At 43.1% G+C, this 15,249-nt stretch overlaps 1 protein-coding gene across 1 annotated transcript in view; it reads left to right on the top strand.

Moving 5' to 3' along the window:
• Positions 1-15,249, top strand: part of RORA (RAR related orphan receptor A) — a 722,772-nt gene that overhangs the window by 236,008 nt on the left and 471,515 nt on the right. The window lies entirely within an intron of this gene.

Raw genomic sequence — 15,249 nt, 5'->3', positions numbered from 1 at the left:
TTTTGAGGAGGAAGAGAGGTCAGCGGTGGGGTTGCTGTGTGACTGGAGCTTACACAAGGATGGTTGATCAGAATGGCTTGATTGTGCCAGGAAAATTCTGTTGTAGCTCCCCAGTTTCTAGATTTCATCTGCAGAGTTTGGTCTACGTGTGTCCCCAAGCCTGGGGATGCGACAGTAGCTTCTCAGCACAAAAGATTTTTCCACAGCACCGGTTTGCAGATGGCTGACCAATTTGTTCCAGAGTTAGTGGTTTCAGATAAAAACCTTTGGGTAGGCCTTCTCCTTTCAGGCATTTGGAATCAGGCTGTGAGTTTAGTTTATTCCAGCCCCACCTTGCCCCACTCCCTTCTGTATCTGCTGTATTTCCTTGGATGGGGATGTCTTTTAAATTGTAAATTTGCCAACTGTAGGGACTGTGTTATCTTCTTCGGGGACTGAGAGCCCTCCCCACAACAAGAGACCTGAAGATTGCAGTTAGCTTCCCTGTGGAGGCTTATGTTAACTTCATCCCAGCTCATGTCTTAACCACAGTGAGTTAACCACAGTGGCTACATCCTGTCGGAAGGAGCTCTCTCTCAGTCCAGTTTCTTTGTCTTCCCTTTCCTCCCTGTCATCCCAAACCCGTGGGCCTTCTAGGCCGTATTTCCTCCAGCAGGAATCCATTTTTCTCCCCAGTTTGAAACTCCTGTGTTTCCTAAGAAAATAACATTTAGAAGCATACATTGTAGTATTTGCAGATTTTTTTTACACTCATCCATTTCACTGTCTCATAGCTGCTTCTCCTGGAGTCCAAAGACTTGATTTTATTTACTTTCCATGATTTTCTTCCCATTTTTTCAGTTATTTATTATAATTTATTAATATTAAATGTTTAGTGTTAATTTATTTCAGTTATTTTTTTTACTGTTAGGTTGTTTCTAATGTTTTACCATTTTAAATGACAGTAGGATTTACATTTTACCAACTTTACTAGTTACAACTTTTTTCATCTTTTTGAGCCATTTTTTATCAGGAAAACCTCTCAGGTATAGAATTACTGGGACGCAAAAACTTTTAAAACTTTTAGGACTTTTGATGTGCATTGCCTGTCAGGTGAGTTTTTACATGTCTAGAATGACCAGAAATGTCCTCTCTTATCCACTCTAATGCATGCCTGTAATCTCCTTGAAAACCTGCATTGAAATATCGCTCACCCAATCTGTAGTTTCAAACTTTATTCTGTTGGTGATCTTTTCTCATCCATCCATTCATCCATCCATCCATCCATCCATCCATCCATCCATCCATCCATTTCTACTTGCTTTGTCGGTGTTACTAGTTTTGTAAGGAAGAAGGGGGTGGTTATAATCTGTGGGGTTTAATTGATGTCTTCTCCACAGGCTTTCCATTCATTTACAGAATTTTTATTTTTACAGTGAACATCCAGTAGTTAATGAAAAAAATGAATGTAAATAATGTTGTTCCTCGCAAGTTTGAAAAAGTTGGATTATTCAGTAGGCATAACATTGACAAGGATCACCTGAGATTTGGTGACACAGAGCACTTTTACATAGTTGTCTGTAACTCATTTTAGCTAAGTAGATTGAAGGTTTATAATTTGATTTCTACCTTCATCATATTTTTGAGATCCCATTTGTTTTAACTCCTTTATATCATCTAGTGCTTGCTACCCTCAGGTGTTGGGTAAACGCACGTTAAAATAATGTTACATGTGTTTTTGCTTTGGGAGAAGCCTGGGAAATTTGCTCATGTTCTCCATGAGTATTCAAGGTATGGGTGGGTGTATGTTCACATACAGGTTTGTGAGGAAATAACTTTGTATACACATAAATTATACACTTGTAAATGTGTTTGTTACCTCATTCAGAGAACCAAAATTCTTCCAGAATTCACTCTCTTGCCAGTGTTACATTCCTGATGAATGTTCAAGATAAGTGTGCTGGCTGTTTAATCAGCCATTTCTTATCCAGGAATAATGAGCTTTGAAGGAATTTGAACCACTTCTCAACAGTCTATAGGACTCACCATTATATTTTACTTTTTATTTTATTTTCTCAGTTTACTGCAAAAAGCACACGAGTAGAAATTCACTCACTTTCTACCTTTTAGTAACTGAATTACTGCCCAATCATAGTGCAAGACAAGTATATCTTGAAACAATGGCTAATAAAAAAAAATCACAAGCCTTACTAATTCCAAAGTATCCTGACACTTTTATACTATTAATTGACAAATTAATATTTCATTTATTATTTCATTAAGCCTTCTGAGTGCATAAACTCTGCATTAGGGCATAATTGGAGCTTTTTAAAATAAAAGTTATATTTGATCTAACAAGATAAAGTCCATTGCTATTGATTTGCCTGGGAAACAAAAAGCTCAGATCTCAGCATGAACCAAATGAAACTTTTGGTTCCTCAAGTTCAAATTAGTGTTATTAATCATATGACCTCAGGGTGTTTGAGTTGAGATTAAAAGTAATAATGCTCTACCAAGTAATTATTCAGTGAACTTTTAGCTCGAGAAGCTCTAGGTTTAGTGGCTGGACTAGTGGGAACTAGGTAGACCTGGGTCCCAATCCTGGCTTTGCCACTGGTAAGCTGGATGATCCTGGGCAGGGTGCCTTCCCTCTCAGCCTCAGTTTCCCCATTGTGCTTAGAGCAGCAATTCCACTTCTACATATTTACCCAAGAGAAACAGATTGTTTGTCTACACATAAGCTTATGCGTGAACGTTTGTAGCAGCATCATTCATAACAGCCAAAGGTCGATCCATCAGCTAACGAATGGGCAAACCCATGGTGGCAAGTATATACAATGGAACATTATTCAACCATAAACTAACAAAGTGCTCATACTTGCTACCACTTGGATGAAGCTTGAAAATATTATGCCCAATGAAGGAGGAAGCCACACACAAAAGTTCACATATTACGTGATTTCCTTCATCTGAATATCCAGGATAGACCAATCCATAGACACAGAAAGCGGATTAGTGACGAGAAGATAGGAGAATGGGAATGATTTCTTGATAGATACGGGGTGTTTTTCTGGGGTGATGCAAATGTTTTGAAACCAGAGAGAGAGCTTGCCCAATGTTGTGAATATACTAAACTTTACTGAATTGTACATTTTAAAGGGCTTAACTGTATGGTAAGTGGATGGCACTTCCCTAAAAAATAGTACAATGAGAATACCTCACCCTCAAGGTTACTAGGATTAAATGCGGGTGATGTGCATACAGTAGGCACTCGAACAATAGGTATTCATTTCCTCATTCTGTCTTTATCACTCCTCTGTTTCTGGGCAATACCTTCACCTCTTGAATGAGATAATAGCATTTTGAACTGAGTAGTGGGTGGAAGTTAGGAAGGGATGTAAATGCCAATTTCTGTGCATCTAGGTCTGCCCTTAAGGTGTTTGTGTCTGTGACACCACATTGTGTAACTTGCTGAGAGTGTTTCAGGTGGCCTTAACCATCCTAGAGGGGCGGGAAAGGACAGAGACAGCTGCATTGTCTGGAGCCCTTCATCTAGGGCAGGCATTTGCCAAGGAAGCAGCGAGTCATAATTCTAATAGTTTAGCAACAGAGGATTTGCCATGGTCGATAGGCTGTTTGTCAGTGAGGCAAGTGTTCTGCCTTTGGCTATGACTTTTATATATTCTTTCCAACAGAGGCAGAACAACACAAGTCCCCGAATAGTGCATTCACTGGTTGAAAAATAGGCGTTTCCTGAGCTGAATGAAAGTAATTGCCTTCTGACCTATGAGGTTATCAGTTCATTTCCAGAAGCATCAAATGTGACTCCCCTGATATTAGCATGCTGTGATTGATAGCCAGTGTATTTGCTCCTGATTTTCTACCCCCAGGAGAATTAATATTTCTACTTGATTCTAGAAATAGGGAATGTGTCATTCTCCCCCAGTATCTGCTCTCTCCAAAGCCCCCTTTCAACCTCTCCAAACGTGCTTGGGAGTTCTGCCCACCACCTTGTTCTCCCTCATACCACTTAGTTGCCCCCCGAAAGATGGTTTGCTGACTGCCTGGGTCCTCAAGAGCTGTACAGCATTGTGCCGATGCTCAGTGTAATGGCAGGTGTGACAGCAGAGCCAGGGTGGGAAGGTGGATGGCAGGTGAAGATGCAGTGGGGAAGAAGGTTACAATCTGATGGGTCAGGGGGTCGGGCAGGGTCGGGGGGTGTGTGGTGATGGGAGTTATGAAATGTGTTCCAGCTCATCAGGCAGTCGGTGTTTGCCCTTGGGCAGCTATTACATGTACTGTTTGGAGAGCATGTGAGTTCATGGCCAGACATGCCAATTACTAGTTCTGTGGCCTCTGGAAATAACCTGTAACTCTGGGCCTCAGTTTATTCGTCTGAAAGCAGGAGGTAAAAATCTCTTCTCAGGAACGTTTTGAGAATTTAGTGACAACTCCCTAGTGCCTATCAGAAAGCAAGTGTTCTGTACGTGGACACTCCATATAACTGATATTCTGCTTCACAGATGTGGGATACCATCCCTGCCCTCAAGGATTCTTAGGGAGATAAGGCCAAAAGTTCTGAATTATTGCACAAATCAGACAAATGCTCAAGGAGGTAGTACTGATTCTTGTGTCCTGATTTTCACAAGAGAAGGGCTCCAGCCAAATAGATGGTTGGAGTAATAGAAGTCTGAATGCTCACCAGTTTTTGTAGCCCCAGTCCTCACAACAAACCAGCATTTTACAGTGAAGCCTCTTTGACTCAGAGAGGGTAAGTAATCTGCCCACCTCAGGTTTGGTCAACCTGAAAGCCTTGGTTTTATTCCTCAGTACTGTTTGGAAGGAAGCCTTTGTAGAGGTAGAAATTGAGTTGGACCTTGGGGCATCTGGGTGGCTCAGTTGGTTGAGCCTCTGCCTTCGGCTCAGGTCATGATCTCAAAGTCAGTGAGTTTGAGCCCCACGTCGGACTCTATGCTGACAGCTCAGAGCCTAGAGCCTGCTTAGGATTCTGTGTCTCCCTCTCTCTCTGCTCCTCCCTTGCTCATGCTCTCTTTCTCTCTGTCTCAAAATTAAATAAACATAAATTAATTAATTAATTGAGTTGGACCTTGAAGAAGAGCTGACTTGGATAGACCATGAGTCTCCTGGGTAGCCATGATGAGATAGACTATCTTCCAGGCAAGGAGGTACAGCTGGGCAGAGGCAAAGGAGAGGAGAGTGACAATGCCAACTATAAGAAAACACAATCCGTGTGGAGTGGGAGGAAATAATGAGACATCACAACCCACATCTTCAGTCTTAAAGTCTGTTCAGAGCATTATTTTCCCTAGCTGACCACAGCATGTCGCCAGCAGTGTCTGTCCCTTTTCATGTGATTACAGTCTTTCCACGGAGAGGCTCCTTTAGCCTCCACTAAAGGAATATTAGGCATTGCTGCATGTTAGAAGTAGCCGAATCCTAAGTGCCGTAATCACTCAGTCTGAGGATTGTGCTCAATGGAAGTCCGGATGATTTGGGGCACTTCTGTGCCCCCCTTATACTAAGAGCAGGTGTTTCAGGGAAAAGTAGAACTTGGACTGCTTATGTAACCCTTCTGGCTCCAGCAGACCCACACGCACCCGGCTTTGAGAACATTGTCCTGCAGCTCGAGGCCAGTACACATCAGTAACGGCAACCGTGACGTGTTTTATGATCCAAACACTTTCAGAGCCTTTCAAAGATTCCAAGTTTGTGTGTTGCTGGGCAGAGCAAGCTTCAACAGAAGTCACTGCGCTGCCCCTAACAGTCTCAAATTGTCACCTAGTGAGCCTATATCTTCATTTAAACACCTAGTGAGCCCTTGTTTTAATTTAAAGCTTTATGTAAGTTCTTGATTTTTGAAGACCCCCTTGATTTGAGTAAAACATGTCAAGGCAAGCTCTTTGCCTAGCCTCAGCAGAAGATTAATTTGTCACATAGGAGATAAATATTGTCTAACCCCATTTCCAAACAGAATGATGGCTTTTGAAAATACAGGTACTAAGGTTCAAGAAGGATTTAGTTTTTCTCAATTTGATCAAATATTCTGATAACTTTCAGTGCCAAACATTTTAATTTAGTTCTGCTTTCTCTTAGGCAAGCTTTTCTAATTTTGAAAATGAGAAGACATTTAATTTACGTTTTCTCTTTCACTCGAAGATTCTACCAATCACGCTATTTAAACTCTAAATCCTTTATTTAAGGAACTTCAGAGTCAGAGAGGAAATTAAAAGATTTTAATCCATTTCCAGATTTTACCCATCATAAAAGAAAGAGATGCCTACATTCAGACAAGAGAGATGTAAAACTGTAGGAGAATTCACACACATTTTATTTCCAAATCTTAAGGAAACTTGATTCTGGAGTTTCCCCTGTTTTCACCCATAATCTGTAACAATATAATTCTCTTGTTCCATAAATCCTGCTCAAACCACTGTAGTACGTAGTGATTTCTCTGTTCGTCCAAATGTGAATTTACACAACTGTTACCTGGACCTTTCATTTCACAAACCCAGTAGCATAGATTGTCTAAACTAGCACTTCTCAAACTGTCTGTAGTGAAGGACTACTTCCTCCCCTGCCCCCCACCACACCCTTCTGGTTTATTGCCGACTAATACTTTTGTTTAAAAAAAAAACACAATAAAAATGAATTATCAGAAAAAATGAAATAATACAAAAAACCCATACAACACAAAAAACTGCATTCATTATTAAATTTTACAGACAGAACTTCATTTTGGAGGGGATGCGCCCCATTTTCAAAGTGCTGTAAGTTTCTGTGCTTACCTTGTCTTGAACCAGTAATGAGATTGCAGATCAGCTCTGGCCAGTGCACTGTACTTTGAGTAGCACTCATTATTATATGCAGTGTTGCATTATTTTTGCAGGTGTCACTTGCAAACTAGAAGTAGAAAAATATGAAATATAGAAAATGATTCCACTTACAATAGCATCAAAGACAATATTTAGAATAAATGTAACCAAGGTAATGTATGTCATGCATACTGAGAATTTAAAAAAAAAAGTTTTGAAACAAATATGTCCCTTGTTGATGAGTCAGAAGATGCAATATTGTTAAGACAGCAATACTCTCCAAATGGATCTACAGATTATTTGCAATCCCTATCAAATTCCAACTGTTTTTTTCCACAGAAATGGACACACTGATCCTAAAATTTATATGGAAATGCAAGGGACATAGCCAGAATATACTTGAAAAAGAAGAATAAAGTTGGAAGACTCACACTTCCCAAATTAAAAACTTGTCATAAAGCTGCAGTAATCAAAACAGGATGATACTGGTTTATAAACATATATAAACCAATGAAATAGAATTGAGGGTCCAGAAATAAATTTTACTTGTGTGGTCAACTGACTTACAACAAGGTGCCAAGAGAATTCAGTGAAGAGAAAATAGTCTTAACAAGTGTTTCTGGGATAACTGGATAGCCAGGTGCAAGGGAGTGGAGTTGTGGACCTTTAGCTTACACTACATACAAAAAAATAGTTCAAAATGGATCAAAGACTTAAATGTAAGAGATGAAACTATAAAATTCTTAGAAAGGAAGGTAGTTGTAAATCTTGGGGTTTGGGATCAGGCAGTGGTTTCTTAAATAGGACACCAAAAACACAGGCAACAGAAGAAAAAATTCAGTAAGACTTGATCAGATCAAAATTAACTATGTGCAGCTAAGAATACAACTAAGAAAGTGAAAAGCAACCCAAAGAATAGGAGAAATTATTTGCAAATTATGTATCTCATAAGGACCTGGCATCCAAAATATATAAGAACTTACACAATCCAACAGTAAAAGACAATCAAATCACATGGGCAAAGGATATGGATAGACATTCCTCCAAATAAGATTAACAAATGACCCCTGTGAAAAAACACTCAGTAGCACTCATTGGGGAAAATGCAATTCAAAACCGTGATAAGATACTGGTACACACCCACTAGGTTGGCGATGCTGCTGCTGAAAACAAATGGAAAATAACAACTGTTAAAGAGGATATGGAGTAATTGGAACCCTCATACATGGCTGGTGGGGATGTAAAATGGCCTCACCTCTGTGGAAAAATTTGGAAGTACCCCCAAAAATTAAACTTGGAGTTGCCATTTGACCCAGTAATTGCACTCCTAGGTATACACGTAAGAGGATTGAAAATGTGTCCACAAAAAACCTGTACATGGATATTCATAGCAGCATTATTTGTAATAGCGAAGAAGTAGAAACAAATCCAGTGTCCATCAACTAATGATGGATAAACCAAAGGTAGAATATCTATATGATGAAATGTTACTCAGCTATGAAAAGGAATGATCTACGTGCCACAACACAGAAAAACCTTCAAAACACTATGCTCGGAGAAAGAAACCATATATGAAATGTCACATATTACATGATTCTGTTTATGCGAAATGTCCAGAAAGTAACGAAGTTGCTGCCAGGGATTGGGACGGTCTACTAACAGCTATGGGGTTTCTTGGTGGGGTCGTGGAAATGTCCCGGGGTTAGTCTTGATGGTTGTGCAAAACTGTGAATACTGGAAAACTGCTGAATTGGGCTTTTTTTAAATGCGAATTTTATGTTGTGTGAATGTGTTCTCAAACAAGAAAACTTTTCATAGAAGAATATTTTTAAATGAGCGTGAACGAACACTCATTTGGTTTTAACACAGAATTTTATTGTTAAACTGTTTTGTTAGGCTGACAACTGACATCTGTTTTTTAAAAAAGGCTACAGAATACTGTTCTTGTTGTATAATCTTAAGACACTAAGTTACGTTTACTGTCCCCTCTCCACCTGTACCTCAAACTAAATATATAGTAATGACTGGGCAAAAATTTCCCTTCTTCATAATAGTGGAAAAGTCATCTTACAATGTGATTACTGATGGTTTTGTAGGTGTTTTCCCTTCCCTCTAACAAATTTTGAAGATAACTTGGTAGAACCTGGCTAGCTATATTATTTATTTTCCACATAGGATCCTTTTGAGCATGAGAGTGGGCACTAACCATATAGGATGCTGGCACAGCTGGCATAAGCCAGATTGTTCTGGGAACCCCAGGACATACGGCTACTTGAGCAGAGGTGGCATCAAATTCCAAGCAGAGACTCATGGCTGGAGACTTAACAAAAAGTACTTGGGGTAGGTATGAGGATTGCTTCCAAGGTAATAGGTGTGCTGTTGGTGAGCTGTGAGGTTTCCTCTCTCCTAATCAGGAAGGACTGGCTCAAGTAGAGGCCACTATAATCCTGGCACACCGGGCCCAGGGTTTCAGTGGAGGTGGGGAAAGGTAGGGGTCGGGGTCTGCCTTCTAGATGCCTGTGTGGGGTCTCTTCCTGAGATTATTACCTCCTTTCCTGTTCTGCATCTGAATAAGGACTTGGGGATCAGCCTGGGTTGCTGTGCTAACATTTACCTGTCCATTTTCAACGGGCTTATGTGAGAGAGAACATGCATGTGGTCAGATCGAATGGTAGAATGGAACTGTGGCTGCATTTGTTGGCAGTCCTGGGCTGTTCAGACTGACCAGCAGAAGGGGTGGGGATCAAAGAATTGGTCTTCACTACATGCTCTATTCTGATCTGCATTTGCCTGAAGGCATTTGGGGACCGTTTCATTTGATTGCTCATGATTGCAAACGACAAAGCTGACACTCAGCAGTGGTTCAGGTTTCTCTGTTGAACACCTCCCCTTCCTGGAATAGAAACTGTTCCCTACTATTCAGCTTCCATTTTCCCCGGGGGTGGGAATTGGGAGAGAAGGGGAGCTCTTGGAACGAAAGAGATTTGTGGAAGTAGTGGGTGAGAATCTGGACAGTCCAAGGCATTAGTCCCACAGGGCTTTTGCTGTGTGGCATGCCAGGGAGCTGAGGTTTCTGTTGTCCCTCCTGCCCTGCCCTGGCCCAGCCCATTTACTACTGGCTACAGCTCAGCAGTCTCATTAGTGAAATTGTGATCCTCTGCCTCCCTGGGCTGGGTTGTGGATTAATTGCTTGATGTTCTGAAAGTACCTTAAAGAAGGAGAGGTTACCTGAGCCCTTCCTGCTGATCTCATCACTCAGGACCAGGCCCTACTTGGAGGTGGGGAGAGAAGGCAGGCGGGTTTCATGGCTTCTAAAGCCCCTGCCCCAGAAAACCTTGCAGACTGCCTATCCTCTTAACTGAGTTTGAAGCCAAGATGGGTACATGGGCGTGTGGGTGTGTGTTTATTAGTGGTGGTGGCTTCAGTGAAGTAAGAGGGGACACATGCCAGACACGTAAGAATCAAGGAACCACGTTAGAGGTGTCAACATTTTCTGTGCCTCGTTTTGTACCGAGTCTGTTATTTTACATCCATTTGCTCCTGTAATCCTCTGATTCCTCAGATATGTGTGCTGTCATCCCTACTTCCTGGACTAGAGTGAAAGAGCTCCCAGAATCCAGCGTAGCCTAGATGGGGAGCAGGTGTCATCAAAGGCAGCCCTGATCCCACACACTCAAAGAAACACGTCCTGGGTACAATCCACGTGTGTATTTCAACGCTCTTCATAATGAGCTGTGAGGGTCAGCTTTTCTTATTGTCTTTTGAGTCTGGAAAACTGGAAATGGACTCCTTCCAGAAGGTCTTGAAGAACCTGCCTTCAAATCTAAGAAGATGTCCTGCTGGTGGCAGGACTTAAGAAAGCCTGGGAAGGGACTTGGCAGGCTGGGGTGACTTAGGAACAGGGATCCAACGCTTGGTTTGCCTGCTTTCTGTTTGCAGACCTCACTTGTGAACCCTGCCTGTCTTCACACTCTGGGGCATGATAGATTGGTATTTGCTTAGGTCTCTTTACTCCCTGCCCAGATGAGTGCAGCAGCTTCCACCGGGCATCCACAGGGCCATCTGTCCTCATGTGCCCTGTCCCCTTCCTCCCTCCACTTTCCCCACAGTGAGCTCCTCACCCCACTTGCTCTCGCTTTTCTGGTTGAATCCCCATGCCCTCCCCCTTGCCAGTCTGGCTGTGGCCCACATTGCTGGCCTGTTCTCTCCAGGCTCAGTCTTGTTCACCAGGCCCAGCCAGACATGCAAGCCTCTCCCATCCTCTTAAAGTCTAGAACAGCCCCCTTCTCCCTTCCTCACTGGCTGAGTCCTGGCAAGTCGCAAAGTAGCTTCAAGTTTCCCCTCCTTCAGGAAACTGTCTGATACCTTGATCCCCTCACTTCCAGGCTAGGAGCGGAGGTTGTCCTATAATGAGACCTCGTCCCTGGCATTTAAGTCACAGTGCTGGCACTAATCTGTAGGCTCCATGGAGGCCTTGTTTGTGACTTCTCTTTACCCGTTGCCTTGCACAGAACCTGGGACAGAGAAGAGGCTTAGTGCATGTGGAATGAATGAGGCCTTTTATTTTTTTTTATTTTATTAAAAAAAAAATTTAACGTGTATTTATCTTAGGGAGAGACACAACAGGAGCAGGGGAGGGGCAGAGAGAGAGTGAGACACAGAATCTGAAGTAGACTCCATGCTCTCAGCTGTTAGCACAGAACCTGACGTGGGTCTTAAACTTGTGAACTGTGAGATCATGATCTGAGCCAGAGTTTTGGATGCTGAACTGACTAAGCCACCCAGGTGCCCCTGGAATGAATGAAGCCTTTTGGAGGACTGACACCCCAGAGCGTATTTTGCACATATTTTAACTCCTTTTTTTTTTAGTTTAGTGTGTGTGTGTGTGTGTGTGTTTGTGTGTGTGTGTGTGTGTGTGTGTGTGTGTGTGTGTGTGTGTGTGAGAGAGAGAGAGAGAGAGAGAGAGAGAGAGAGCGAGAGCAGGCTCCACGCTGTCAGCGCAGAAGAGCCCGATGCAGGGCTTGATGTCACAATGGTGAGATCATGACCTGAGCTGCGATGAAGAGTTGGTTGCTTAACCAACTGACCCACCCAGGAGCCCCTCACATATTTTGACTCTTAAGGGTGTTGGTAACTCAGGAGCCTCAAAAGTAAAGCACAGAATGAATAAAATCCTCGCCACCCGAGAAGGTGGCAATATTTTCTTAGGGCAGAGAGCTCTGTGACACAATCACCTGGTGACTGTAAAGGAAAGAGATGATGAGGCAGAGATTTTCCTCAATTTACAGACAAGGAACTGGAGAGGTGAAGCGCCTTGATGAAGATGAGCCGGCCAAGGGTGCCCGTGAGAAGCGTTGCTTTGGGGTTCGGTATAGTCTCTCTACTTCCACACCTCCCTTAATAGCAGCCTGGAAGGATATGAAAGAACCCAAGCCCATTATAGGATTCAGGAGGTGACTAATGGCAAGTCCGTGCTTACTTTCATGGGCCGGCTCTGTGGGGGCCAGGGTGGAGGCCAGGGCATTGGTCCTTCCATGTCGTGTAGACTTTCTCCAAAAGGGTCTTCCTCTGGGTTAACTCACTCCCAGGATTCAAGGAGCAGCGTGTCAACTAGATGAAATCAATTAAAAGAAGTTTGAAATGCAGTGTCCTGTATGGAATGCTAAAAATAAGTCCCCGTGTACGGTGACCCTTCTCGGCTCATCGCTGATAGGGATTCCATGCAGAAGGGTCTCCTGGGGCAGTCCTGCCACAGCCTCCCATCTCCAACGCATAGTTAGAGAAGGAAGAGATTGCCGGAAGCCGAACTGAGCTGTTGGCGGTTCCCAGACCCTCGGAGCCAAGGTGACTTTTGTCTTTGTTCTTCTTGAGGCCCCGGCCTGACAACATCACCTCCTCCCTGGGCCTGGCTACAAGGGTCTTGAGGGCAACTTCTGTTGTAAGCAGAATAATGTTAACAGCTGGGCTGTGCCAGTCTGTCAGAGGTCACTGCTGTTACAAGTTTCAGAGTGAACATTTTTAGTAGAAGGTGAGACAGGAGAACCACAGGCTACGCTTTGAGGCCGCAGACTTGAAAAATCAGAGCGTTTTCAGAGCAGCAGGCTAAGGCTGCCCAGCCACCCTGTCTGTCCCTTACCAGCCCTGTAAGTTCAGACAGAGCCCATTCTAAGTAAAATTGGGCAAGTGGCAGGGGAAAGTCCCTGGACCCTGAAACAGGAGACAGAAGCTTTAAATCCTGCTTTTCTACCACTGAGCTGTGTCACTTTAGGCAAGTGACTTAACCTCTCTGGTTTGCACCGTGTTGTGTGGACCGGGGTTCTCCTAGATTCTGTTTGGACATTCCGTGAACCTGTGATTTGAGAATTTTCTTGGAGTTGGTCATCTTCCACATTCCTCTGCATGACCCTGCCCACCTCCTTTTTGATGTCCCCGCCCTCTGAGACACACAGGGCTTCAATTTGTGTCCTCCCATGCCCAGCTGCCAAAGTGCTTCTCTTTTCATTCTAATCCCAGATTTCCCATGAGTCATGGGACGATTTAGCAAAGCTCTCTGTTTTTGATGCTTCTTCATCAATTAAAGCAGGTCCTCATCTATTATTTGAAGAGAGATGGGGATAATTGAGTGAATGCTGGTCAGCTCTGTTGGAGAGTCCTCAGGTCAGAGGATCACAAGACTAACAGCAACACCTATTATGAGAATTCACTCTGTGCCCGGCCCTGTGCCGAGGGATTAACATGGTTTACTGCATTTAAATCTCCCAAAAAAAACCCTACAAGGTAAATAATAATATCGTTCTCATTTTATAGGTGAGGAAACTGAGTTTAGAGAGGTTAACTAATTTTGCTGGAGTCACACAGCCAGTAAGTATTGGAGCAATGTTGGAATCCATACTCAACACTGTGAGGCCATTTGTTTCCCCAAAGACTAGCGAAATGCTTGACTTTGATTTTAAAGTAGCAAAACTAAATACACACACACACACACACACACACACACGGCCAGAATCCTAACAAACGGGAGAATTTATGCATGTGAATGAGTTCCAGAGTTCAACGCCATCACCTTATAAGGTTGGTTTATGCACTTGTTCCAACAACATTATACATGTGTGTTGGGGTTCCTCATGAGCTACACACACACACACACACACACACACACACACAGAGACACACACAGTATTTTTAGGTCATAGCTACAGTCTATGTTTGATTCTGTTATTGTCGTCTTTCTTTACCTTCCAGTGGCATCATTCCTTGAGCTAATGTAACTTTTCACCAGTTTGGGCTCCAAGTGGCCTTTGGCTCTTTACAAGATGCAAATCCAATCTACCCTTGAAAGATTTGCCACCATTCAACCAGTCTGACTGGAGGTTTTCCCACCATTCCGGTGGCTCACAAAGTGTTTTAGCAGTGGAACCATTTTTATTTCTGGTGGTCTCTTTTAGAGAAGATTCCGATGTGTAAGGCAGATAAAAGTAGAGTCTGTGTTTGAAGCATAAATTAAGGCATGACCCCCATCCATTCTTCTTAACTGCCCTCCTTGTTCTCCTCCTTGGCCTAGAATGGTACCACCAAGGAAGCTTCAAGTTCCTTGGGACCCGGTTTGAAAACCACTGCCCTCACCCAGGCTGCCCAGTGATGGGTGGGGCAGTGTCAGAGCCCCTTGCCCTCTCACTGGTTGGGGGTGAGCAACTCCTGTCCATGAACTGAAGGAATATATTTGTGTCTCCTTCAAGTTCTCACCAGCTGCAGGGTAGGTGAACATGACTCTTGGATGAACACTGCTTGTTAAAGGCCTTGGGGTCTTTAATCCACCACTCATATTTGTAGAAGAGCCGTAAGAGGTTTGCAGAATGCTTTAAGGAGGAAAGAAGAAGGAGCTTGGCAGCTATAAATAGAAAGGCTAGTTTTGAGGTCAAGAATGGTGGAAGAGGAGACAAAAAAATTAAGGATTGCAATGGAATGAGGAAAAGCATCACAAAGATGTTAAGAAAAAGCGTGAAGAGTGGGGATTTCCAGCAGAAAGTGAAAAGCACAATGCATCTGAATCCCCGGCTGAATGTTGGATGTCAGCTGCGTTCTCTGATGTGTCCAGCCTCCCACTGCAGTTAGGGGCACGCAAAACCAGGAGGGATACCTCCTCCGCGTCAGGTCCTGGGGCTACCAGCGAGGATCCCTCTCTTAACGAGCTCACTGCCAAGTAGGGGACTTACTCAAAAACTCTGAATCCACGAGGACATCTGGAAAAGCAGTAAGGGAGATAAAATTGGAGAAGTTACGGGAGATCAGAGGAGGAGCTTCTGTGAAAATACCTGAGCCAGAGTGAGGTTCCTCTAATGCATGATGTTCTTTTCAATCCTTCAGTGTGAACTTTGGGTGAAACTTTAGATTCTTCAAATTGTATCTTATCAAACTTATTTGGACTCCATTATCCTAA

This window comes from Puma concolor, chromosome B3 (assembly GCF_028749965.1).
Source record: "Puma concolor isolate L17-30 chromosome B3, mPumCon1.1.hap2, whole genome shotgun sequence".
NCBI classification, from domain to species: Eukaryota; Metazoa; Chordata; class Mammalia; order Carnivora; family Felidae; genus Puma; species Puma concolor.
The sequence above is the reverse complement of the archived record's forward strand: the minus strand, read 5'-3'. Positions and strand labels throughout refer to the sequence as shown.